The sequence below is a fragment of the Mustela nivalis genome, assembly GCF_964662115.1.
Source record: "Mustela nivalis genome assembly, chromosome: 3".
Lineage (NCBI taxonomy): Eukaryota > Metazoa > Chordata > Mammalia > Carnivora > Mustelidae > Mustela > Mustela nivalis.
This window is the reverse complement of record NC_139022.1, coordinates 100,500,850-100,528,415: the sequence shown is the minus strand read 5'-3', so window position 1 is coordinate 100,528,415 and position 27,566 is coordinate 100,500,850. Positions and strand designations below refer to the sequence as shown.

At 39.2% G+C, this 27,566-nt stretch overlaps 1 protein-coding gene and 1 long non-coding RNA gene across 5 annotated transcripts in view; one reads left to right on the top strand and one right to left on the bottom strand.

Moving 5' to 3' along the window:
- Nucleotides 1-27,566, top strand: part of KCTD16 (potassium channel tetramerization domain containing 16) — a 317,274-nt gene that overhangs the window by 68,711 nt on the left and 220,997 nt on the right. The gene's annotated exons all lie outside the window — the stretch shown is intronic.
- LOC309862320 lies at nt 3,532-26,200 on the bottom strand. Of its 2 annotated transcripts, XR_014310414.1 has the most exons (4): nt 26,110-26,200; nt 24,696-24,877; nt 8,986-9,146; nt 3,532-4,358 (listed from the first exon to the last, which is right to left on the bottom strand). It is a non-coding gene; the product is annotated as an uncharacterized lncRNA (long non-coding RNA). The 2 variants fall into 2 exon arrangements; XR_014310415.1 differs by lacking the exon at nt 3,532-4,358 and having other exon boundaries at nt 8,881-9,146.

The window sequence follows — 27,566 nt, the reverse complement described above, 5'->3', positions numbered from 1 at the left end:
TGTATTTCTGTGTGTGTGTGTGTGTGAATGCTTCATTATTTTGGCATTCTATAAATCTATAAATTCTTCCCAGGCTTATTTTGAATATTTCCTATTCCAGTCCCAGGATCAACCATTTCTATGAAGAGGATTGGTTTCTTATATTGGATAATGGTATTAGAAATCAAGATCTGGGTGCTTGGTGTGCTTCACGCCACTTGGGTGATACCACTTCTAGTCTCTGTCATCTGACATGTGGTATACTAACCACATATGTATACATACTTATGTTATATGGTATACATATAATATTAGGCAGATTGTGTAACCATCTATAACTATGTTAAGCTAAATATGCATTCATTTTGATGACTCTAGCTCTCAAATCCATTACTATGTGGATCATTCTAGCTTCCTCCCCTATCTTATATGTAAACTCTAACAGTGAGTTCTTGCTATCTGCTGTCCACTATCTGCTGTTCAGTTCTGGTATGCATGTGTAGTAAATTCAGAATTGTTAACCTGTATCTCATGGGATACAACTGTACGGTGCTTATGTACAGTTTCCTTAGCTTTTGGTCTTACAAACTCCCTTCATTTCCAGTGTTACTTAGGTCAGGACCTTTTCCCTCCACCCTCTTCAGTAAGGTTATTTTTTAAAAATGCAGTATGACTGTATTGTTTTGGTTCTTCTCTATTTAAAAAAAATCCCTTTGTTTCTGCATGTTTTATTCTGGATATTTTCTTCTGACCTATGTTCACTAACTCTTTAGCTAGGTTTACTTGAAACATTAAAAATCTTTGGGTACTTAATTTTGATTATCAGATTTTTTCAGTTATGTTTTTCCACTTGGTTCCTTTAGATAGTTTTCAGTTCCCCATCAAAATTCTTAGCTGTGTGTATCATCTCTTGGAACATATTAAACATAGTCTGTATATCATGACAGTATTATTCGGATCCCATACGAGTTTGTTGATCTTGTCTGTTTTCCCCTTTTGGTTTGTGATCCCTTTTTCTTATCTCTTCCTGGGTTTAGTTGTTTTTTTATTGAATTCAAGACACTGTATTTGAAAAAACTATTAGGGTAAAGTGAACTCTAAGATGGTATTCCTCCAGAAAGGGTTTATTTTTGCTTCTAGCAAGAGGCTAGAGTCAACAGAAGTCCTGGATTACCTTAACTCAAATTCAAGGATTGAGATGATTTGAATCAGGGCTTCTACCATTGTGAAGATTGATGTATTTATGGTTTATGGGCCTTTAAGGTACTCAGAGCAAAGCATGGAGAATTTCTAAGGCTCCTCATCGTTAAGTGGACTTAGGACTCCAAGTTTTGTCTTTCTAACTCAACAGTTTCAAAATCTGTACTCAGGTTCTTAGTCATTTCTTTTGGGATTGACTGGTCCCCTGTGAAATCTGTAAAAGATGTTTTTGGGTCAAATGATTTATAAGGCCCTTGTGCGTGGAGCACAGAATTATGCTTAAATATAGTTCCTACCAACTTTCATTTTAGTTGTGAGACTAAGAGTATTCATAGGAAACACTGAGAGCCAGTTGGATAATGAGATGCTAAACTGCCTTACATAGGCAAATCAAGACTAGCAGTATCTATATTAAGTTGGTTGCCTGTACAATATAAGGTACATAAAGGAGAAACTGGTGACAGTTGCTATCTAAGCCAGGAACTGACCTGATAGACTTCCTGTTTCCTTTTTTTTTTCTTTTCTTTTTTGGTAGGTTTGTTTTATTTTGTTTTGTTTTTGAGAGAGAGCAAGAGCATGGGTGGGTGAGGAAGGGGCAGAGGAATAGACTGAATCTCAAGTAGACTCCTCACTGACAATGGTGCCTCAACCTCACGACCCTGAGACCATGACCTGAGCTGAAATCAAGAGGCAAATGCTTAACTGACTGAGCCACCGTGTGCCCTCTTTTCTACTTTTATACTTCTCAATCAGGAATACTCTCTGCCGAGATAGATACATGACCCAATCTATCTCAGCTTTAACAAAATCACCCTTTTAGTAAATTAAATCTGTGTTTTGTTTGGGGTTGAAGAAATACCTCTATTTTTAGATATCTTTCCCAATGGGCCTTCAGAAGTGGACCCAATTTCTAGTTCCTCACCTTCCTTGTTTAGCTCTGCCAAGGAGTCTTGGTGGTATGATTAGAATTCTAACTTTGTGTTTTTGTGGCATTTTGAACTTCATATCCTTTATCTGTAAGTCAAATGAAATGTGGTAGTTAATGTGAAACTCCTTAAAAGTGAAAATCATGTGTGGATTATGCATTATTAATATTGTCTTGGCTTGCCATCAGATTGTGGAGGTAGTAAGATTAGAAAGCTCTGGATATGGGAAGACTATATTGATGATTCTTTTAAGAGAGCTGATTGAGACCCTCAGGAACCTGAATTATGATTTTTTTATTCATTCATTTTAACATTTATTCTTCCATTTACTTATTTAATAAGTAATTACTGAGTAACCCAGGCCTGGCATTGTACTAGATGGTAAGGATTGCAGAGCAAATATGCACAGTCTTTGTCCTTGAAGAGCTTACTGTATACTGAGGGGGATAGAAATTAATCAGTGAAGCACATTAAAATAAATGTGAAGTCGCTCTGAGATGGATACTTTGAAGGAAATGACTGTAACTTTAAGAACATATTTGGGGGGATGGAGGGTTTCACCTGGTCAGAGAGATCTGGGAAAATGTCCTCAAGCAAGTGATGGTTGCTATGAGACTTATAGATAGGGAGTTCAAAGAACTACCATCTACAGAAGTCCTTAGGTGAGAGGAAAACTGACATGTTTGGAGACATTAAAGACATTCAGAATGTCTGGAAGATAGAGGCAACAAGGAAGTGTGGGATATCAGGTGGGGCTGAGAGGCATGCGAGGTCCAGACCCTGCAGGGTTTCGTGGCCATGGTGAGTATTCTGCTGTTTATCACAAGGACATTGGGGGAGCTGTTGAAATGTGCTGGGGAATAGAATTGTGGTCCCCAGATCAGGTGACATGTGGGCAGAGAGATGGTCTCCAGCAGGCTTCCTATCAGCTGGCTGACTCTTCCATTTTCTACCATTATGTTGACAGAGAAGAGTAATTTAATGTGAATTTTTCAATGCAAGCAGGATCTGTAAGTTTATGCCCAGGAGAACATTATCGAAAAGGCACTGACTGTAATTCCAGGTAGTATTAAAAAATCATCAGACTACTTCCATTTGCTCAATGAATAAATGGTAGCTATTTTTCAGAAGTCATTAGGATAAAATCAAGCCAAATTTGGCATTGGGTTACATCTACTAAACATTTAAAGATGAAAATATTGAGAACATTCAAACAATTAGATTCTTCCTTTATCATGTTTAAAATATAATGGAATGAAATGGATAGTATGGAACTTTGATGGTGCTTGATTTTTTAATTAAATTTTAAATATTTGGTTTGTGTTAACTTAGGAGGAATTGGAGGAATTGGATTGTTTATGTTGTTTCCATATCCTGTTAAGTAAAACACATCAAATCACTAAATAATAATTGAACATTGACCAGGTACCATCACTGTACCATAGCCCCTACTGATTTTCTTTTTCTTTTCCTACTCATCTCCCCTTTCTAGTCCCTTTGATTTTTGAGTTATTGCCCCAGTCCCACATCACTTGATTTATTGAGACTCCCCTGGCCATGAGGAAGATATATCAGTTAGAGCATGAACTCTGAAGTTAGTTTTATTCACCTGGCTCTCAGGAACACCAGATGTCCACAATGTGATCTTGAGAAAATCACTGAACTTCCCACTGTTCAGTTTTCTTTTACTTTAAATTTCAGATAATGTTGACTATCTAACTTGGGATACTATGATAATTAAATTACATAATTATGTAAAATGCTTTTCATAGTTTCTGTGAGTTTCCAGAGAGGACTGCAATAATATCTCCCATCTCCTATATCCTTTTACAATGTGACCAGCTTCTCTGACATCAAGAGGTGGGGCTCATGTCCTCTCTGTGGCTTGTGATTACTTTGGCCACAGAATATGGTGGAATGATGCCTTGTGACTTCCAAGGCTAGGTCATGAAAGGCACTGCAGTTTCTGCCTTGTATGCTGAGATACTCCCTCTTAGAACACTGAGTTACCATGGAAAAATCCTGATTACCCTGGGGAAGCCCAGGCACATGGATAGACCACAAGAAGGTGCCTGGTCAAAAGGTCTAGCTGATGTCCCAACCAACAGCCAGCCTTGATTGCGAATTGTGTCAATAAAAACGCCTTCACTTGATTTCAGTTCCCAGCAGTCAAGTTTTCCTAGCTGAGATTCCAGCCATCATGAAGCACAGAAAAACTTCTCTGGTATGCCATTTGAATTTGACTTGTAGAATCTATAAATGAATATGATAAATAATTGTTTTAAGCTGATTGTGGGATAGTTATTAGTAATAATTGCAACAATTTTTAATAAATTCTAGTCATTATTTACATGGTCATGATCAGTATTATTAGCTCTGTCACAGGATAATTTATATATAGTACATTACCAACAAACCAATATAAACAAACTAAACTTAACTTACCATGAATATACATAAAGTCTAGGAGATGTTGTAGAACATTACTTTATTTCCTTACCAAATCAGTGTTGTTGTCGGTGGGCATCCAAGAGTGCCTTCTCTCACAGGCCTTCCTAACACTTCTCTAATTTTCCTGCCATCTTTTTGGCCCACCACCCCTCTCCCAATCCACCCAGGGTTCCAGTTTTGGTCTGGAGAATGGTGCCTGGTCTATTTCCATGATAAATGACTGACCTCAGGTGAAGGCTTGTGAATTTCAGATTCTTCATCTGAGGTATAAATACTTATTGAGCTCCTACTATGTATTATTTGGGACACAGCAATGAATAAAACAGACCAAAATATTGCTGTTATAGAGCTTACATTCTAGTTTGGAGAATCATATTCTGGTTTAAGCCAAAGAAATAACTGAAATCTATGGTATGGTGGAAGTGGGTAAGTACTACGGAAAAGCATAAAGCTGAGAACAGAGAAAGGGAGTGTGGGGGTCAGTGCTGTCGTTTTAGAGAGGGTAGCTGAAGATGACCTTATTGAGAAGATGGAATTTCAGTAAAGTCCTAAAACAGGCAAATGAGAAGTCATTGTGGTATATCTACAGAATGTATTTTATGCAGAAGGGCCAGAAGTGCAAAGACCTGAGGTGGAGCAAGCATGAGTGTTTAAGGAGCAACAAGAAAGCCTCTGTGGCTAAAGCGGGAACTTGGCAGGAAAGGCAGGCAGAGAGGCAAATGGGCTACACAGGGTCAAGTTTTATATGACATTGTGAGGGCCCTGATTTTGATTTTGAGATGTGAGAGCAATGGAAGGTTTTGGATAGAGAAGTAATATCATCTGACTTTCGTATTCACAGACTCCCTCTGACAGCTATGTTGGAAATAGCCTAGAGAGAGACAAGGTTGAAAGCCGGGAGGCCAGTGAGGAGGCTACTGCAATTATTTGGGCAGGGTAGAGTATGACTTGGGCCTTGGGCTGGAAGAGGGTGAGAAATAGCCTCCAGCTTAGCTGATGAATTGGATGAGCCCAAGATGCCCTCAGGTTTTTGTCCCAAAGCTAGAAGCATCTAATTATCATTTCTGAAAGAGGAAGACTACTAGAGAGAAATCTCAATTTTTGAATGTTGAGATTGAGATGTCCATTAATTTCTACAGGGAAAGAACCTTTTAAAAGCTAAATATTGCCTGCCTCTCTTAAAAAAAAAAAAAAAAACCCTTCAGTGTTATAATATTAACAGACTCTACCTCTTTACTTGATCTTATCAAAGATCTTGACCATGCAAGGCAGATTAACTCACTCTCCTGCTTAAAATTATCAAATGGCTTCCACTGTATTTAAGATAAAATCTAATTCTTTGCCACAGCCTCCAAGGTCCTTCCTACATGTATTACCTGTACAAAGTATCTTGTAATACCCTCTTCTTCATTCATTATGCTACTACTATAGGGGCCTTGATTCTGTCTCTCAAACATGCCAAGATCATTGCAGTCTTAGGAACTTGGAGTTGCTGTTCTCTCTTTCTGGAATATTCTCTTATTTTCTGTTTCTTCTGTACCAGAGACTCTTTGTGATTATTCAGATTGTAGACTATGTGTTTCCTTCTCAAACAGTTCTTTATAATCCTTGTCATTATGTCCATAGTGCTTCTCATCCTCACATTTTATTCATTTATTTATTTATACATACATCAATGCCCTCCCCCAAGGTATCTTATCTGAATAGTTTGCTACTGTAGTCCCAGCACCTAATACAATGTCTGGCACATATTAGGCACTCAGGAAATATTTGTTAAGTGAATAAAGTTAGGAAGAAAAGGAGAAGGTAGAAAAAAAAAACTATTCTCTCTTATAATCAAATAGAAAACATATATCACATATTGTCTTTTTGTTGACTACAATTTTGCCTCCTTTGTTGATTAATGCATTTTATGTTTTAGACTTTATATGTTGCAAAGTATTTTACAGGGGTTTGTTTTAATAATTTTAATAATTTTTATTAAAAATTGTTTTAATAATACAAAGTCAGTAGGTCCAGCTATCTCCAATTTACATATGAAAATGAGGCCCAAGGGACAAGCCTTCTCTGCTTTTAAGTGACAGTCTGACCTGACCTTGAATCCTTGCGTCTTGACTTTGAATCCTGCATTCTTTCCACACACCTTTCTAGTTCTCTATAATACCATGGGCACTGATACTGTCACAGGCAGCAGTGTGTAGCCAAATGGGTCAGATAAATTTAGAAGTGGTCTCAAATTTTGCTGACTAGAGTCTTTGCCCATTTTAGAACCAAAATCAGAATTTATTAATATCTTCTGGCTCTAGAATTTTTAAATAACTTTCTTTAATTTACATACATATTTCTAAGACTGCTGGGAATATAACTGGGAATAAAAAAACTTCCAGAGAACATGTTCCTTTCAAAATTTTTACCTGATTTTAAAGTCTCTGGGGGCTTTGTAATCTCTGAGAAGTCTGGATTAATGGTTGGTTCCCATGTGTTCACAAACCACAACACTTACCACAGCATTTATAGCGAGGTGAGGGGCTGTGACTGATTTCTACCTGAGGATATTTCTGGCAGAGCTGTTCAGGAGAGGACCCACCGCATACGGACTTTTTCTGCAATAATCCGCTTCCATGTCATTGTACCCAGGGGCAAAAATAATGCCCATTTAAGAGGTGTGATGCTTCAAGGGGCAGGGGAGGCAGACTGTTTCCAAGGATTCAATAGTCCAGAAGTCGCAGAGTTGACAGTTTTCTTTGGAATTCTTTGCTCTTCCTTACTCCACTTCCTGAGTTTGCCTCTGCTTACTGCGCTCAGAAATCTATGTGTTTTGGAGGTAGGAGAGGGGTTGGATATACAAAATCTAGCCTTTGTTCCAAGAAGTATGCAGTTTAGTAGGAAGATATAAAATTTATGCTCAAACAACTATAATGAAAATTAGAATTTGGAATAGATGCAGCCTAGAATGGTTAAAATCTTGCTCATTAGAGTCACACTGACTCAGAGTTCAGGTTGTTGACTCTCATTTGGGTTGTTTTGGACAGGATACTTAACCTCCCTAAGACCTGGTTTCCTCTTTTATAACACTGACTTAACAATTTGTATATGTATTATTACATGTAATTGAATCCATTATATATTTGTCTAAGTAGATCAATATAGTTCTTGACAAATAGTAATTGGTCAATAAATGTTAGCCTTATTATTATAAATCTATATATGTTTTTAAATGGTTTCATTTCTCCCTCTGCCCTTAATAAATGACTGCATTTTAAATTGAGGAAATACTATCAGTAAAGTATGAAATGGGAATATTCAGGATGTCTGAGGGAAATGGCCAGTCCCAGTTTAGCCAGAGTCTGGGATCTGTGTGAAGTTTTGAAATACGAGATAAATCTGGAAGGGTCAATTAAAGTAAGGCTTGAAGGGTTTTGAGTAACAAACTAAAGATTCTATATTTAAATCAACAGATGGGGTCAGGTAGTGAAGGATGGTATTCTGTTTAAAAGGGAAGTTTGGAGCCAAACTACCTGATTATTACTGCATGATACTGGGCAAATTACCTAATTTCTCTCTTCCTTAATTTCTTCATTTGTATAATATTACCTGCATCATAGGCTTATGGGGAACATTATGAAATAGGACATGTTCATTATGTAGCTGGAAGCCTGGGAAAACACTAAATGGTTATCATTACTATTATTTGAAGAGAACAGAGTAGTTAATTTGCAAGTGGCAGAAACAAAAGACAATACTTTCAGTGTTATTTTGTAGCTAAACTGGGCATGGTGATGTATTTTGAGTAAGACAGCCATAAAATGTGATGTTTAAAACCTCTTCTCCAATCCCTAAATGTTTGTTTTTTCTCCTAAGAATTCCCACCATTATTTACTCAGTCAATTTCTAGCTGGAGGTAATTTTAAGAATGCAAAGTGGTATGTGCAGATACAGCTTCCATACACTACCCTGCCACTGGCGCTTGTGGTCTGTGATACATCAAGATAGCTCAGAGTAAATCTATTCCTAAGATGCTGAAGGTACATGAGTTTTTGTACATTGAATAACTTAAGCAAACAATGAGGTCCTTCTTTGGAAAAATGCTGGCATTAATTTATTTTCCAAATGTATCCCATTCATCATCTTTTTAAAATCCAAGTATTCGTTTATTTGGGTGAGCAAAAGGCTGTATGAACAACATCTACTGAACAGCACAATGGAGAAAGCTACCAAAAGCCAAATCTGAGTAAACCCTGATTTTTTTCCTTTTCTGTCTTTTCATTATTAATTTCTGACTGTCATTATTAATTTCCAGTGTGTCACTTTTCTCTAGGTACAGACTTTGGACAGGTGGCTTTAATGGTTTTCATAAAAACTCCAAGTAGGTGAATACTAAGTAGGAATGTCACTTCTTTAGGAAAAGTTAATGAACCAAGGTATTCACCTTTGATGAGTGTGGGCTAGGCTGGCAATGGCATCTGCAGCCTCACAGGCGAGTTTTTCTCTCAGTAGGGTTCAACCAGATGACAAAGAGTCAGTCCATTGAATTCTTTAGATTTCGGGGTGATGAGGAGGCTCATGTCAGAATCGTAATTGAAGATTTTGCTGGAAAAGACATGCAACGAGATCATGCTACATTAGGCAAGTCTTCAGGCAGAGGATGTGTCCATTTCATTCGTCTCTATCCCTAACTCAAGGATTAGAGCACAGCAAGCATAGTCTTAGCAGCTTCTTTGTTCTCACCTTGTTTTGTATTGTTTTTCTCCTCCCCACTCCCACCTTTTCCTTCCTCGCTATGAGTGGATGTCTCTCATATTAGGAATTAATTTGGTCAATAACCAATAGGAACTCAGTAGGTCATTTCTACGACCTACTGTTTGAAGCCACACCTGCCATTTCTAGTTCTCGTCCTAAACAGGGTAAAGTTTTATAATACAGTGCATCCTTCTGGGAAGGAATCACGGCTATATCCGGGATAGTCTATGCTTGAAGATGTATGGTCATCTTGCTATGTGCCACATTGAACTCCTTTTCCTTGTCATCTTTATCCCTAAGCTAACATGTTTTCTCCTCCCATTCCATGCCTTATAGGTAGATTCATATCGACCGATATAATATATTTATATACTGTATCATTATATATTACAGACAGACATTCTATGTACCACTCCTCTTCTAGTCACACAGTATTGGAATCTGGATATCAGTAAGCCCTTTTTTAAAAAAATTATAATAATCCTCAAACGTCTATGAAAATAGTGAGTGTTGTGTAATGAACTTCATAATAGGGACTGTGATACTTCATGTGTCCTTGTGTCTTTATGAGGTCCAGGATTGTGACTAGCACAAAGTAGGTCTTTAATACAAGTTTACTCATCAAACTGATTGCTTATTTATTAAATTTATTCTGCCTTCAAAAATAGGGATCAACTTTATGTAATTCCTTGGACTCCTCTCCCCATTTTTTTTTTTTTTTTGGTTGTTGTTGTTCAAAAATGAACTTGTTGCTGGCCTATGGCTATAGAAAATAACAGAATCAGATTTTTGGGTTTTTTAGAGAGGACTGCTTGAGCATCTTTCTCTCATTTTCTAAAGATGTTCTGCCTGTCGACAGGAGAGGGATTTATAGCAGACTTTTTCTTCTATTAAAAAAAAGTGTGTTTTATTACAATTTGAAATAGCAGCTATTTGAAAGTACTTGACCCTGAGAGATTAAATGACTCTAAAAGAGGGGAAAAACATACGTGCACCAAGACCGAATTCCATGCTAATGAATCTGGAAGTTTGTTTTATAATGGGAAATTTATGAAGCAGTTTTTTCATATAAAAGTTCCTGTGTTTTTTTTCTTCAGGGTTTAAAAGAAAAAAAGGAGATTTGTCATCTGTGTGTTTTTACTAAATCACCATCACATTGATTTCCATGTGGGACTTGAGGAAGAAGTAGGTAGATGATTATGGGTATCTCTAAGGTAACAACCTGTTATCTACGGACCAGTGTATCTGAGGCCTGGGAAGGTCTCTGTAGAAAACCAATCTGGTTGGCAAATGTATCTTCCAAAATGCATTATATTTACTTTCCTTGAGATGGAGAGTAAGCTGGCAATCGGGCCAGAATACCTTATTCCTTCCATTTGAATGTATTAACTCTCACCCCAATTACTTTCTGATAATTGAGTGAAGAGGCCAGGTCGCCTTTGACTTTGGGTAAGATGTAGTTCCAGGAGCTCAAAGTGATTTCAATTCTAAAATCATTTCATTTTGCTTCAGACAGTGATGGGCATATAAAACTACCAACATTCAGAAAAGAGGAAATCCTAAAACAGTCATAGGATTATTGAGGAAATAAAAACTTTAGAGAATATCTCACTTTCATACAGATGATAAAATGGAGGTCTGGAGAAATTAAGTGATTTGGTGAGGTCATCCAGATATTTACTGGCAGAATTAGATCCCTAAAAGCAGATTCCTTTCATATACAATATTTATACAATATTCCATCATATACAATCATGTTGGGAGATATTAATAGTGTAAATGCCAGGCCCATATTGTATCCATTTTTTGTTTCCAGAAATTATACAGGGATGCTTTTAAGTGTCCATTGGATAAAATATGATTATGGCCATTATGTTGCTATTATCTGGGTTTGAATCCAAGCATTTCAGATCTAGATTTTCCTTTCTTAAATTTCAACTTTATTCTTCACTGAACAGAAATCATTTATGGGAATAGGTAACATCATCATTTGGACAAAAAAAAAAAAGTATAAGATGGTTCTTTGCAGTCAAACAAACATCATATTCTACGTTCTATTCCTATTACTTGGAGTTTAAAACCAAAGAAACTCTTCAATCATTCTAAACACTGTGACTTTGGCCAAAATAATTGACTTCTGTAGGGGCCTTTTTTTTTTTTTCTCCATTTAAAAAAAAAAAATAAATCAAGGAGGTTAAAAAGTCTGGTTCTCAGAGAAAGCCTGTCAGAACACCTGTTTGGGGTAAATCTGTTTGGGGTTCCACAAACAGAATCATCCCTAGATAAGCTTATAGGAACAGAGAATATATTTACATCCACAAGTTCATTATTTCCTGTGCTACATTAAGAAGCACAAGATCAGTGAAGACAAGCAGCTGAGACATCCAGTAAGTCCCCCAGGAGTCTTTTAATAGTGAGAGTCTGTCTGCCTGAGTTCCCCTGAGGCTGGGTAGAAAGGACTGCCTTTTTAAGAACACTGACAAAGCAACAAGAAGTCCTAAAAGGTCTAGGATCATAAGTGGCTGTTTTGGGGCTGTTCATCATGTTGCTAGAGGAAATTGCTTGCTTACTGGAAGTTTTAGGATTTTTAAAAAAGATTTTATTTATTTATTTGACAGAGAGATCACAAGTGGGCAGAGAGGCAGGCAGAGAGAGAGGAGGAAGCAGGCTCCCTGCTGAGCGGGGAGCCCGATGTGGGGCTCAATCCCAGGACCCTGGAACCATGACCTGAGCTGAAGGCAGAGGCTTTAACCCACTGAGCCATCCAGGCGCCCTAATTTTAGGACTTTAATACTACTGCATGTGACTAATATGAGCCACCAGTGATATTATATATTTATGTAAGTGTGTGTGATCAAGATCTTCCATACAGAACCTGAAAAGGTGTTTATTGATATCTTAAAATCTTTAAGCTATTAATAATCTTTTTGATTGGGGAGTAGTGAGAAATCAGAATATGCAAGGTGAATAGTGGGGCCAAAATTTTGCCTTTTGTAAAGTAATATGTAAGTCATAATTACTGAGATCATTTTGTGTCTCATTTATCATCTATTTTATATTTGAGTTACTTGTACGTATATCTGCATCCCTACCAAGTACTAAGTTCTTAGAGGGTGGGAGTGTGTGTATAATTTACCCTGATATTCCACAAAGCACAATATTAAACAACTGAATTTAAGGAATTGTTTACTTTCCAAAATGCTCCCGTGGCCACCCACAACAGAGCCACAATTTCATGGAACCGTAAAGTAAATGTTCATGAGTTGTGAGACTAATTGCTTTTCAGGCGCAAGGTAGGACCTATTCACTTGAGGACCCCTAAAGCTAGCGAATCATTAGCACCAACATGTTTGTTTCAAGTTTGCAAATCCTAAAATAATTTCAAACAACCGTTTATTTTCTTTTTACCCCAGGAGTATTTAGCAGAGGTTTAAACACAGTTTTTTATTAGATTCTTAGGACTTAGCTTGTCATGATGAATGGTCTGCTGTTTGGGACCCACTTCACCTGGATGACACAGTATCATATCTCAGCCCCACCAGGACGGAAGAGTTCTATAAGACCTAGATTCCCTGAAGTTGTTTAGATAATTTATAACCATATTTTCCCCGTGACTATATGTATATCCTTCTCAATTCATGGAATTATATTCCCATGTTTCAATTCCACCAACATTGATACTGTCTAAGAGTATTCACTAATGCATCAGACATACACAGAATATTTTCTATGTGCAAGAAGACATAATACTACATCCTAGGAATGATAAAATTTGTAAGATCAAAACATAGCACCCAATGATATGGGAAGAACTACTTTATGAAGACAAGGTCCTTGTCTTCAGCAAGTACCTATATATGATAGTTCCTGCCCTCAAAAAAAAAAAAAAAATCATGGTATCATGGTTTGATCATAGGTATTTAGCTTGTTATTTAAGTTTTAGTCACTAGAAAAATATATAGTGAACACTCTATGTATACCCTAAAAGTACATATATAAAAGGTGCTAATAGGCCTTGTGCATAAGGACTTTTCATTCAGCTGAGGAGATAAATACCTAGTTTGGTTAAAACAATAAATAACACAAGAGATAATACATGGTTGTACATAGTCACCATGAAATTAAAATTGACCTTCATGCAATGTGCATAAATTTCATAGGAGAAAGTGATCACAGCTGCTAGAAGTCTTTGTTTTCTTCATCCTCTGACACACAGACTTCAGTTCAATAGGAGTGAAGTGAGAAAGTTACTCCTATTTCTTGAGCACTTACTACTTTCAGGCTTTCTACGGCTGTCTGCCTTTTTTTTTTTTTTTTAAGATTTTATTTATTTGTCAGAGAGAGCGAGCGAGAGCGAGCACAGGCAGACAGAGTGGAAGGCAGAGTCAGACGGAGAAGCAGGCTCCCTGTGGAGCAAGGAGCCCGATATGGGACTCGATCCCAGGATGCTGGGATCATGACCTGAGCCGAAGGCAGCTGCTTAACCAACTGAGCCACCCAGGCGTCCCAGCTGTCTGCCTTTTAACACCTGATCTCATTTCCCCTGCATGACTACATGAATTCAGTGCTATTATATCCATTTCAGAGATGAGGAAACAGGAATAAGATTTAGTCATTTACCTACAGAGAGATGACAGGAAGTAAGTGGTAAAGCTGGACTCAAATCCAGGTCTCTCTCTCTCAAAGCCCCACTCTTCTACCATGCCACATTCCTGCCTGAAGACTTTCAGTGAACCTTTGAAGCAGGTACTATGCTTATCATTATGAGAATAATTAGTGGGTTAGCAGGTGAGACATGAGCACAGATGCTGCCTGGTGAATATCAAGGTGAGATGCTCTTCTAAATAAATGGTATACTGTATTTCATTTTCAGGATTTTGATGCCATTTCTAAATGTGGGGGCTTCTGAGACAACTTATAAAACCAATAGATGGATGTGATACATGCCCATGTGCAGACTTTGTTAACTAGCTTTCTTGATATACCCCAATCTTGTCTGTTTGTATTGTGCTCAGATAAGTGACTGAAAATTGGGTATTCCCATTTGTTTGGATTCATCCTTTAAAGAATGCCTTCCTGGGCACCTGGGTGGCTCAGTGAGTTAAAGCCTCTGCCTTCGGCTCAGGTCATGATCCCAGGGAACTGGAATCGAGCCCCACATTGGACTCTGCTCAGCGGGGAGCCTGCTTCCTCCTCTCTCTCTGCCTGCCTCTCCGCCTACTTTGTGATCTCTGTCAAACAAAGAAATAAAATCTTAAAAAAAAAATAATAAAGAATGCGTTCCTTTGCAGAGAAGGATGTGTTTTCTTAGCGTATATACTATAACATGCTTTACACTCAGTGGATGCTCAATAAATATTGGATGCTGGCTGAGTAAGAGATGGTGAGGACAACCTGAGTTGTTTTCAGTCAAGATAATCAGGCTCTTTGCCAAACAAACAGAAAAAATTAGGTGTCCTGTCAAAAACTAGAGAAAATCCTGGAGTCATCAAAAAGTTACTAATTTTAAAATACCAAACACTCTCTTTATAGTATTTTAGTGTTTGTTTAGGATGTCTTACCCACCAGAATTTAGTAGTTCAATTGTTTTCTATCATGTCATAATGTTCAATACTATGTTGTCAAGGTGATGAATTAGAGGGTGGGACAGGTGTTTACAAATAGTCCCTAGGGAGTATGCATTCCATCTTTCCAGCTAGCATAAAGTGATAGGCATCTGCTAAGATAACTAGTTGAAAAGCTGAGAAAACTTTGGCAAACAAAGGAGAAATATGACTTAGAGCACCCACGAGATTGTCCCCATTCCAATCACACAATCCATGTACGAGAAGACAAGAAGAAATCTCGACCACTAAGGCTGGGTGTAGGTAACCTCTTCTGTGACTCGATGCACAGTATTCACATCACCAGAATTGTGGATATGGTCTAGGATGCACCCAGTAATGAGCTGATGGGTGATAACTGACAACGTGCAGCCCTTGACCTGGAACGAACCCAGCTATGCATGCCTCTGAGCAGCTAGAAGGGGACGAGCTATCTTCTGAGGAAGAAGACATTTCAAAGGTGAAGGAGCTAAATAAAATTTCAAAAAGATATGATGAACAGAAAAAGAATATCAAGATCTGCAGCCATCTCAAGGGGCAGTGCCAAGGGCAAATATCTTGTCTGAACCCACTAAAAGGGTCAGAGAGCTTGGTTCTCTTTCAGGAAGAGCAAGGTGCAGTAAAGGCAAATCCTCCCTACTTCTGAAGGCGAGTAATAAAATTATTTAATGCCTGCCTCTCTCCCAAAGAAACACAATTTAATTATAAGGTGAAGAAAAATGTAAAGAAAGCTATGTGATCATTTGGGCACAATCACAAGTATAAATCAGTGTAACATGCTAGAAAAGGTGGTTGCCTGTTTCTGTTTTTTTAAGCTTGTCTTTTGCCTTGACAGTTTTACACAATTCATATCTTACTTTTGACTTGCTGAAAGCGATCATTATCCTAAGAAAATGTTCTATTCTATTGGAATTATTTCTTAAGTAACTATTAATACCATTCTTATAAATGGATATAATTAACTCATAGACTGGCAGCTTTCTTTGAAATTCTCTTTTCTCCTTCCTGAGCTTATTTTAATCTCTGACTGCAACTTGTAAACATCTGTCTAGAATTGATGAAATGACCTCATTTGGGTCCCAATCAGCTCAGCAACAGAGACTCTCATGCTTAGGAACCAAATGCCATTAATGTAGGGTAAGAATGAAAAAAACTAAGTGTTAAGGAGGGAAAACCTCATAGGCAATCCCTCTAAAAATTCCCTTTACACAAACTTGGGACTTTGGGAAGGAAACACTAAAAGAAATAATTATCAGAATAATAACTTATACATGTGATTAAAACACTCAAGTAGGGTGAAAGTAGGGTGTTTTCTTAGATGATTAATTTGAAAAATAGTATGCTATAGGCTCCTATTTAGTGTCCTGAAGCCTGCCCTGTCTGCCTCTAGAGTTTGACACAGCATATTACCTCACTCTCAGCACTTCCCTACAGAAGTTCTTTCATCCAGAGATTTCAAAGTGTCTTTGCAAATGTAAATTAACAAGCTGCATCTCTTTTCTCCATAGAGATAGCTCATTTAAGTAACACAGAAACTTACCAAAATGATTTACTCAAGGTCACCTGAGAAGTCCTTTGTGTAATCTGGAAATGGATATTCAAAGTGTATCAAAGTGTATTGCAAAAATACTTTGCAGTCTCATTGCAGATACAAAGTATTGTATCCTGTGGCAAGTACCACTCACTGGAGGGGTGAATAATTTTTAATTGTTACAATGAGGCTCCTACCAGTTGGTCTTTTCTCAACCTCACCAAGCTCCCACAAACCTGGAAACCCAGACTTTAGCCCTTCTCTTTCTTGTCTTATATGTCCCCATTTTGGGGGGACAGAACATTTTTTTAATGGTCTTTATAAATTTTTTTAATTAAATAAGTATTTGGCAATATTTTTTTTTCCTCTCAAACTGTTCTATTAATCCAATCAACAAATGTTTATTAATCTCTTATTTTGTTGCCTCTCACTATCCTGGACACAGGGAATACTACAGTCATGCTCTTTCCTTCATGGGAGAAACAGACAATAACCAAGAAACAGATACACTATGGTCAGTGCTATGAAGATGATAAACATGATGAGCCAGGTGAGGTAGGAAGGAGTGGATGGATTAGGGAAGGCCTCTCTAAGCAGGTGACATCTGAACTAAGACCTGGAGCATGAGATAAATCAGTCTTAGAGTGGTGCTCCAGGCAGAAGGGAAGCAAAAATAAAGGCAAGAGCTCCAGGGAAAGAACCTGGCATATTGACCAGGTTGACCAAAGCTTAGTGCACTAAAGTGAACAGCAAGAGGTGTGGCTTCAGAGGAAGGGTGCAGCCTGTGGACCATGGGAAGGAGTGGATTTTATTTTGACAACAGTGATCAACCCATGAAGGGTTTGAAGCAGATTAATAACATGATCTATATTTTAAAACTAGTAAATTGTGGAGAATATCTTCCCTCTGAAATATTTTTCTCTCTCTCTACACGTTATAAGATTTACGCACCAAAGTTGGACTGGACCTGTTGAACTGGGATCTATGGTTACTTTGATACTCACTGTAATGAATTATGGGTCAGACGTTCTCACGCCTTCTAACCAATGAAGAAATAATCCTCACCTTCATCCTCACTGCACCGTTTCCCAAACACTCATGAACACAGAGTAAAACATTATCTTAAAAGGGAAAGGCCAGCCTGCTTCTGTAGAGCTGATTCAATATTCCCCTACATTATGGGTCTTGCCCTTTTCACTGAGAAAGCTGCAGTGTTTGTCTCATCTGCCCTCCCTCTCTGTGGTTCCTACAGCACAAGGCACAGACCTATGCATGACCTTTTATCACTTGTATTGTCACTGAATGCTTCCCTTGCCCTGATTTTCTGTTTTTGAGCTCTTTGAGGGCTGGAAACTATTTTACTCACCTTTGTACTCCCAGTGATTTTCACAGAGCCAGGTCCAGAGTAGGTGCTCAAAAAAGGATAGGCAGTGGTGCCTGAGTAGCTCAGTGGGTTAAAGACTCTGCCTTCGGCTCAGGTCAGGATCCCAGGGTCCTGGGATCAAGCCCCTCATCGGGCTCTCTGCTCAGTGGGGAGCCTGCTTCCCCTCACCCCCGTCTGCCTGCCTCTCTGCTGTGATCTGTCAAATAAATAAATAAAAATCTTAGGAAAAAAATAAGAAAAAGAAAAAGGATAGGCAGATGAGTATCGACCTGGTGAGAATGTAACAGATTATCCCAAATTAGGACACATTTGAGTGTAAAAGAGAATGTGATGAATGATTATGCTGGGACAACAGTGTAAAGTTGGCATGGATGTGTTGAACTGGGATCTCTGGTCACTTTATTATCACTGTAGTGAATTATGGGCAAAAGTATGAACCCTGTAATTCTAGAGGTGTTTTCCAAGGCACTAGTACTGCATTTGCCCTGGCCAGTTGAGACCAATGGTTCTCAAAGCATGTGAGACACAATAGCATAGGAAATGTTTGTGGGTGGCAAGGGCATCAAGATTAATAATATAGTTTTACATTTTATTAACACAATCCCATGTTCAATACTACTTTAGCACTTCTAATTATTACAAAGATAATCTCTCAGTTTTGTGGTAGATTATCTTTGACCTCCTCAAGCCCATTAATCTTACTTTTTTAATGAAGAGTGAACAAACCTCAGGATCAGAGCCTTTTTTTTTTTTAAGTTTTATTTTTTATTTATTTGACAGAGAGAGAGATCAGAAGTAGGCAGAGAGGCAGGCAGAGAGAGAGAGAGAGGTGGAAGCAGGCTCCCTGCCGAGCAGAAAGCCCAATGTGGGGCTCGATCCTAGGACCCTGAGATCATGACCTGAGCCAAAGGCAGAGGCTTAACCCACTGAGCCACCCAGGTGCCCCTGGATCAGAGCTTTTAAGCAGAAAATGGTATTTGTTTGGAATTTAATATTACCACATTAATTATATTCATTTTGTGCTTTCTCTTCCTTCATGGCAAATAATTATCATTTCCAGGTAGGATTAGAATATAAAATTTCATTTTATATTTTATATATACTTTATGAATATATATATTTATATATATTTTATGAATCTTTTGAAGTAAAAAATGTAAGACTTAAATATATATGCCAAGTACATACATAAATTTTGGCAAAAAACATGGAGTTGATGTAATAAATGACTAACATTTAGGAAACCAGAACGGAGCAATGATTTCCCAGCCTTGTTTCTGTGGCTATCTTGAAGGTATACAGTTACTAAAGAATATTCACATGAAATTAATTTAAGTTAAAATAATTTAGGAAAATAAATATGTATGTATACATCTATTTTATTTAGTTTTGCAGTATTTTTCTCATTATGAAGATTATGCATGTTTATTATGGAAACATGATCCTGGAAAAGACATAATGGTGTAAAGATCTAAAATACAGAATACTACACATCACACATTTGTTATGTGAGTTGTTGCCTTTTGTTTTGTTTTGGTACTTTTGGAAACTGAATTAATGATTTTGAATTTCAAAATGTTAATATGTATGACAATCTGAATTTACATAAAAGAAATGAAAAGGTTATGGTTTTGTTTATTAGAAACAATTAATAATAGAAACACTTTAAGTATCAAACCTTCCCTTGTGTACTTATAAGTTTAATTTACTTAAAATTTATATACATGTAGTATATACAGGGAATATTATCAACTTAACATATATCTTTAATACATAAAATTTCATACAATTTCAATCGGTTATAATAAGATGAGTGAAGCTTCCTTTTGGAAATCATGCCCTTAAACCTCTGCTTTTCTTACATGCCAGAGACGTATACTTTTCAGCTCTTTACAAACTCAGCTTCCTACTAGGGAACACTAAAACTATGGCAGACTGAGCTGTGTTCTAAGGTTCATCACGAGGCAATGGCCCTACTGCCATACCAAGCCAACAGGTGTAGGAAAACAATTATCCACTTATAAGAATGGTGTACGTGTTAGAAATGTCTATTTACATTTTATTCCCCATAGCAGAACATTAACATGATGTAACATTATTTCCTTAATCACAAGCTGGCAACATGGTTAAACCACAGTAGCAACCAGCAACAATAACTACTCCACACCAATATAATAGCCTGCTGTTCCATTGTGAGTTTCATTTTCCTCTCCCTCACTAAAGACTTCTCTATTTAGAAGGAGAATGACAACTCCATCACTCGATTTTGATGTTCTAAAGTGAGAGAGGCTGGATTATAGGATGTTATAGTACTTTGTCAGGAAACATGATGAAGCTAAGAGGACAACCCATCATCTTGAAATAAACTCCAGTTCATTCCACCTGGCAAATACTAACAATTCTAAAGACTATAGTCTCAGGAAAGACGAGGAATCCATGAGGTTGGCTATGACTTCTGTGCTTGAAACAGGGCTCAGTTCCTGGAAGACTCTTAAATATTGTTGAATGAACAAACCATCATTAAAATAGCTTCTATTTCTAAATACCCAAGATGTAATATGTGCTATGATTTACTATACCAACTCCAGTTCTCACAAAAGCTAAAACTGTATTCATATTATCTGCATTGTCTCATTGAGGAAACAGGCTCAGAAATGTTAAGGAATGTGCCAGGGTCACACAATGAAGGCATTAGGTTTCAAAGCTAAATATGTCTGATGCCAATGCTTCAGGTCCCCCCCCCCCCCACTGAATGGAAAGAGTTATATTGCCTCAAAATGGCTTCATATATGAAGAAGGAAAACTCCAATGGTGCAGATTTGGAATCTTTTGTGTGACCTAGTAACATTACTCCAAAAAAAGAAAAAAAGGATCCATATTTGTTTCTGGGACTGTGAAAGATTAGATTTTCCTAATGGCTTTCCTCTGAAGGGTTGGGAAGAACCTTCGGGGAGTGACAGTTATCAACATTCTTAAGCTGTTTAAAAAATCACTACCAAATGTGTGTGCATGTGTGCCAGTCAATTGTTTTCAATATTCTGTCGCTGCCTAACCTCTCCCAGCAACCTAGCAGCTGGGGGCACTAAAGGGCTCAGAGGGGCATCTTGACTTGATACCTCCTTCCCATCCTCTGCCTCTCTCTGGCAGCTGTGCCACCTTTTGAGGTGACTGAGCCCTAACAAAAAAGAGCCCAGAATCCCTGCAGAAGGGAGCAGAGGGCAGCACCAGAACAGCCCTCCAGGAGATGAGGACATCAAAAAGATTTGTTCATCAGAGTTTGCAGATTACTGCAGCTTTATAAATAATTCACTTGATAATGTTTTATCAAGAACTGCACAATTGTCTCAAAAGCCTCACAATCTAATGGACTTTAAAAAGTTCTTAATAGAAGATTATCAAGGCTTTGACTGGACAGCTTTCTCCAAATGTAGGCCGTTTTTTTCCCCCCCTTCTTGGAAAAATATCTAACACACAAATGAGTTTGTTACGATTGTCTATCTCGTGTGTAAAATTTCAGCTTCAGTGTCCTGCTTAACAGGCAGCATGCACAAAGTACACAAACCCAGCCAAGCTCTCACGATTTCTATTTGTTATTTTTCTGTAGCATCAGCAGTTGGACACTGTGCTCTTCTTCAGGAAGAAGTCATTAATTCAATTCTTTATTTCACCTCTTTGCGGACTTATAGTCCCTGTCCTATGACAAAGATATTTTAGTCCATCTGCTCCTTAATAAGCATGAATTTCCCTCATAGTGTTTTAGCCCACTAATTTGCATTTCTTGACATACATACCTTAATGCACTAATAGTAAAATCTATTTCTCTGGTCACAAGGTGAAATAGGCAGGAAAATGTGGATTGATTCATGAAACTCCCCTTATCACCAGAGAGAAAGATTCTAAGTTTTTGCCAAAGATGGTGAATCCTTGGAGAACATGGACAGGATTGATTTAGTGGTAAAAATGTGGACTTTGGGTCAGATGACCTTGTTTGAATCTAAGCTACACCACGTGTGAACGGTGTGACATTAAGCACCTTCTTTAACCCTCTGTGTCTCAGCTTCCTTGTTTGTTAACTATAGATAGAAACTGTTCTCACGTAAGAAGGTTACTGTGAGGACTGAACAAATAAATAAATGGAAGGCACTTAGGGCAGGGCTGGAGCGCAGGAAGCACTTGACAAAGCCAGCTGTTCAAAGTCATTCCATTTTAGCACACTTTCTGTGTGAACCCCTTCTACCTGGCTTGCAGCAAATATTAACTGAGTAAGTGCACACGTGCTTCCTGAAGTTGCCAGCCTGAACCTCTGGACATATCAGCTTCTCTGTTTTCCATCTGCTTTCCATCACTAGGTTGAATTTAATAGCTTGGTGCTGTCCTTTTGTACCCTAGATTTTCCATACAAGATCCCAACAGTGGGTTCACTTGATCAGTGGAAGAGGCAAAACAAAAAGGAGGCTTATCAAATTAGATGTCTTTCTTTTCCTCCAGAGACAAATCTATGGTGATCAATTTGAGCTGATAGGACTTTGAGTTTTTACTTTGCTGCTGCTCAATAGAAAATCAGTTTGAATTGTTAAAAGATAAACTGAGGCCCATTAAAATGTTCAAGAGTTTATTTGAACAAAAATAGTTTCAAATCAGGCAGAATGCAATCTAGCAGATAGAGAAGAGCTCCACAAAATGGAAGACCTTTATAAGCGTAAGGGAGAGCAGCAACAAGGAAATTATCCTAGGCAAAAAAGCAGGTTGGTAATTGCAAGGTTACCTTCCTTTAGGGGATGGTAGCGGTCTATCAGGCATGTTACCTAACTAGTACTGATCAGGCAATTCTTGATTGACTGGTTAAGGATTCCATTTCTCAGAAAGCCAAAATTGTAATTATGTATCACTTTTGTGCTATGGTACTTAGTAAAGGTGACTCTATTTTGGGCAGGCCTGTTTCCTTGTTTTCAACAATTTCCCTCTTTTTATCAGATTCTCAGCCTACCTGAGAGATGTCTCCAAAATTTAAGGCATTTGTGCCACTCGCTGCTAAACTCAGGTTCTTACAGTTTTTGTGGAATCTCTGTATGATATTCACAGGTTATAGCTTCAGGTTCACATTTTTTAATTGTTTTTAATTTTAATTCCAAAATAGTTAACATATAGGGTTATATCAGTTTTTGGCATACAATATAGTGATTCAATTCCATACGTTGCTCAGTGCTCATCATGGTAAATGGACTCTTAATCCCCTTTACCTACTTCACCCATCCTCCCACCCACCCCCCTTCTGGTAACCATCAGTTTGTTCTCTATAGTTGAGTCTCTTTCTTGTTTGTCTCTCTTTTTTTTCCTTTGCTCATTTCTAGGTTCACATTCTTTAAGCCGGTCATTATCTTTGCTCCTTTTCCAACATTCTTTTCATCAGGGGATCATATGCTTTGTGAAAGATGCCTGTGAACATGCATTTTGAGAGAATTCAGTGCACCAGGAAGACTGATAACGATTATTCTAAGCAGGATAACTTCCAATGTTTGGAGTGCACTTTGAAGCCTTGGTCTCCAAGACCCAAACTAATGAGAATCAAATAAGTCAAAGAAAGGCCCCACTGAAGGGCCAACTGGCTTGTTCAGTGATATCATATTGCTGGGTCTCAACTTGCCCAGAAATGTTAATCCAAGTGCAGCTGTTGGTGTTGGCCACAGCATAAACACCTTCTTGCTCAGCTAAAAGATAATCAAGGGATATCCTATTATAAAGAACAAGTTTGATCAGAGACTCTAGGGATTTTGTTGGGTGGCTTTGCTTACTGGCAGATTCAGGGACGGGTGCAAGAATTAAGGAGCATTGTTTTCCTATGCATTAACAAAGAAGCAAAGCAAGTAGCAAAAAGGAAAAGAAGAAAGGTTTCCTACTGGGAATGAACATTTTGATCCATGATCTTGGGAAAGCTGCCTACCTAAGATGCTGTCTGCTTCTGAGGAGAAACCTTCCTAGTCAATTTTAATTTTAGATTTCCAGCTGGTATACAGTTCCAAGAGTCTGAAAGAGCCCTTTTAAATTGGGAGATATGAACCTGAAGTTCAAGTCCCTGAAGTCTGGCTACTGTCTGGGTAGTGAGAAGGACCTAATATCATCCATTCCAAGTACATTCAAGGGCAGTCCTTCTTTTTCATAGTTCCCAATCAGAAGGGTGATAGAGAATTGGCAACAGAAGTTTGGAGAGTCATAACCAGGTATTTGAGGAAGCTAGAGGAATTCAGTATCCAAACCAGTTTACGGGTATGTAACAAACCTCAAAGACAATTAGCAGGATTCGAATTTAAATACAGACGAAGGTACAAACATAATTTTTCTCTCTACGATCAACTCCACTTTTACCAGAGTATCACAGTAAAGCTAATTTGTCTGCAGTACACTTGGCCTGATATTTACGTAAGTGCAGCAAAAATAGTGATTGCTCACATAGGCTCCTTTTAATTCTGCTTCCTGGAACTTTTTTCTTTAAAAATATTTAAGATTTTATTTATTTATTTGTCAGAGATAGAGAGAGTACAAGCAGGCATAGAGGCAGGCAGTGAGAGGGATGGGGGAAAGCAGGCTCCCTGCAGAGCAAGGAGCCGGATGTGAGATTCCATCCCAGGACGCTGGGATCATGACATGAGCAGAACAAAGGCAGCTGCTTAACCGACTTAGCCACCCAGGCATCCCTTTCCTGGAACTTTTCACGAGAAATATCAGATTGAACTCTTTAAAGCCTCTTAAAGTTAGGAAATAAGCCAAGGACTAGCTATCAGACTTCACCTGCAATACCTATATATTTGGGTAAATTCTTCCCTTATTGAGGTTCCACAAATATCTTACATTTCCTGGGCCTGCCAGGAAACTTCTCTACTTACCTGGTAAGGCTGCTGGGAAGCCTTGTAAGCTAGGTATCAGGTAGTTTTTCCAAAGGGCTTTATTGGCTCCATAATGTCAACCTTCATTCTTTAAAGTCCTTAAAGCTATGTGGTCATATCTGAGTCTCAAATGGCATTCCAGCTAAGGTGTTGGCAATATAACCAGTGTTTCCAATTGCGACCTGTTAAAGGAGAACAGATTCTTTTTTTTTTTTTTAAGGTTTTATTTATTTATTTGACAGAGAGAAATCACAAGTAGATGGAGAGGCAGGTAGAGAGAGAGAGAGGGGGAAGCATGAAAAGAATACCTACGAGTTTCTGAATTCTGGAGGGATCAAATGGGAAGAAAAAGTAAATGTCTTTGTTTACAAAGGTATAGTTCACCAAATTGCTGCTAGTCATAGGTAGCTTAAGAGAACAGGTATCCTTAAATCTGGAAAAACAAAACATTAAGGAACCAGCAATGTTTCAAACAAAAAGTTATAAAAATTATAATTATCTTCATCAGTTCTTTCTGTCCCATGTAATTATTTCTAAGCAGATTTAGTTACATATTGATTAGAAGTCTCAACCCTTAGAATCCTTAATTCCTTGTGAAAACTAAGAAGTTCGCAGTTTTGGACTGTCTGTTACAGTAGCATTCTGTGAACTGGAACATTTATAAGTACATTGTGTAATTTCTAGAAGTATATTCTTCCTCACGGTAAACTTAACAGTGTGACATCAAACATGTTTACTAATAGACCCAAGTATCTTTAATTCCTCTGGAAGTAGAAGCCAGAGGTAGATAAATCTGTGTTCAGTAGGTAATATTTCAATATTTTATTTGGAAATGATCCAGATATTTCATGAATAACCATCATTTAATTAATCTCAGTATAACTAAGGTTTCAAGTTACCAAAAGGACTTTGGAAACTATTTTTAAGACATACCATGACGCGTAGTTAGTGTAGAAATTTTATTTACAAACTTTTATTTACATCTATTTGATTTCTTATTAACAGTTATGCTTAGGTTGGTCATGAAAATTTCACGAGGCATTAAACAGCTAGCCATCATCTTCAGTTATCTTTCTTCCTGACAAATTATGTAACAGAGATAACGAGCTTACTTGGCCTTTAGTGAACCTGGTTAGAATAAAAGTAGTATATGTAATGCTGACAGCTGTAAAGGCATGTCTTTTTCAATTACACCAACAACCTTAAACTGGCTTAAAAAAAAAAGAGGATTTTATTTATTTGAGAGAGAGAGAGAGCACAGATGGAGGCGCGAGGGAGGAGGCGGCTCCCCGCGGATCAGGAGGCTCTGCGCGGGGCTCCATCCCAGGACCCCTAGACCGTGACCTGAGCGGAAAGCAGACGCTTAACCAACCGAGCCACCCAGGCGCCCCTTAAACTATGCCCGGGAGACTACCCTGGGTCCCACGATATGGAGACTGAGCCCCGCATCCACCGACAACTTCTCTGCAGTTTGCTTCTTTACGACAGGGAGAAGACCTTCAGCGGAGATGCAAACCGACAGACTCGCACGGGCTCGATTCCCGCCCTTTCTCTGCAAGGTTCCGTCCGCTCCACCGCGGCTTCAGAACGCCCTGCCTCCCCTCTGCACACAGGCTGACGCTACTTCGGGGAGAAGGCCTGAAAAAGAAATCCCGTCAGGCTCCGAACGTCAGCTTCCAATTCATCCAATTTCTGAGCACAGAACCATTTTTGTGGAAATCCTCTTGAACCTCTTGTTAGGGCTCGGCTGGCCCAAACAGTAAACATTCCTGGCAGCCCTGGGCAACCCCAAACGGAGTGCAAAAGATACCGCCTCCCCCCAAGATGCAGGGCCGCTCCCAAAGAGAACCAAAATAAAGACAAACGGTTCCCCAGGGCGGGGGCGACCCTTGGCAGGGCCCTACCCGGCAGCGGAGCGCAACCGCACTTCCGTCCAGCCCGCGCTAAGGGGACCGCAACCCCCTGCGCGCCAACGTCAGTTCTCAGGACACGGAAGGGGGCACACAAGATGGCGGCAGCCGTCGCTGCCGGAGGGATCGGCGACCCGTGCGTCCGCAGAAGGGCATTCACAAGTCGCCGTTCCAAGCTCTCATTCCACATTCTGTTTCGCCCGCCGGTCTGGGTTTGGAAAGGAAGGGACGAAGGGCATTTTCCCTCCCCTACGGACCAGGCGCCGCAGGCAGACCGAAGAGCGTCCTTGGGTGAGCATTCTTACCCGTGCCCGCTTCGGCCAGTTTTCCCAGGATCTGGCCTGCGGGCTGCGGGGTGAGCCCGAGGCCCCGCGTTCTCGGCCTGGTCGCCAGACACGTCCGCCGAGGAAAAGTCGTTTCCCCCCAGCCTCACCGCTGAGTACCTGGGCGAGAGGCCCTTTTCTGTAGGGCGCCTCATAAATGGATAAGCTTACCTGCCGCGAAAGTTCCCCTGCCGCCGCCGTAACTCAACATTCTCTCTGGTGAGGTTCCCGTGCTCCCTCAGCTTCAAGCAGAACTTCCGCCTGAGGCCTCACAGGGAAACCGCTCAGGCCGCGGAACCAGTCGGTCTTGAAAGCGGACCCAGTCCAACCCTGAACTCGTTCTGGTTCCCCCGTCAGACCCAGTGCTTCCCTGGACCCAGTTCCGCTTCTAAGTCTGACGGGTCTGACAGGGGACCCAGTCCGGTTTCTAAGCCGGAACCTGTGTGAGCCCGAACGTCGTCCAGCTTTGAAGTCGGACCCAGTCTGCCGGGGAACCCAGTGCGGTTCTCTAAGCTGGAACCTGTGTGACCCCAAACATTGTCCGGCTTTGAAGTTGGACCAAGTCGCACGTGGACCCACTGGTATGATCCCGAACGTCGTGGGGTTTTGAAGTCGAACCCAGTCTGACCTGGCCCTAT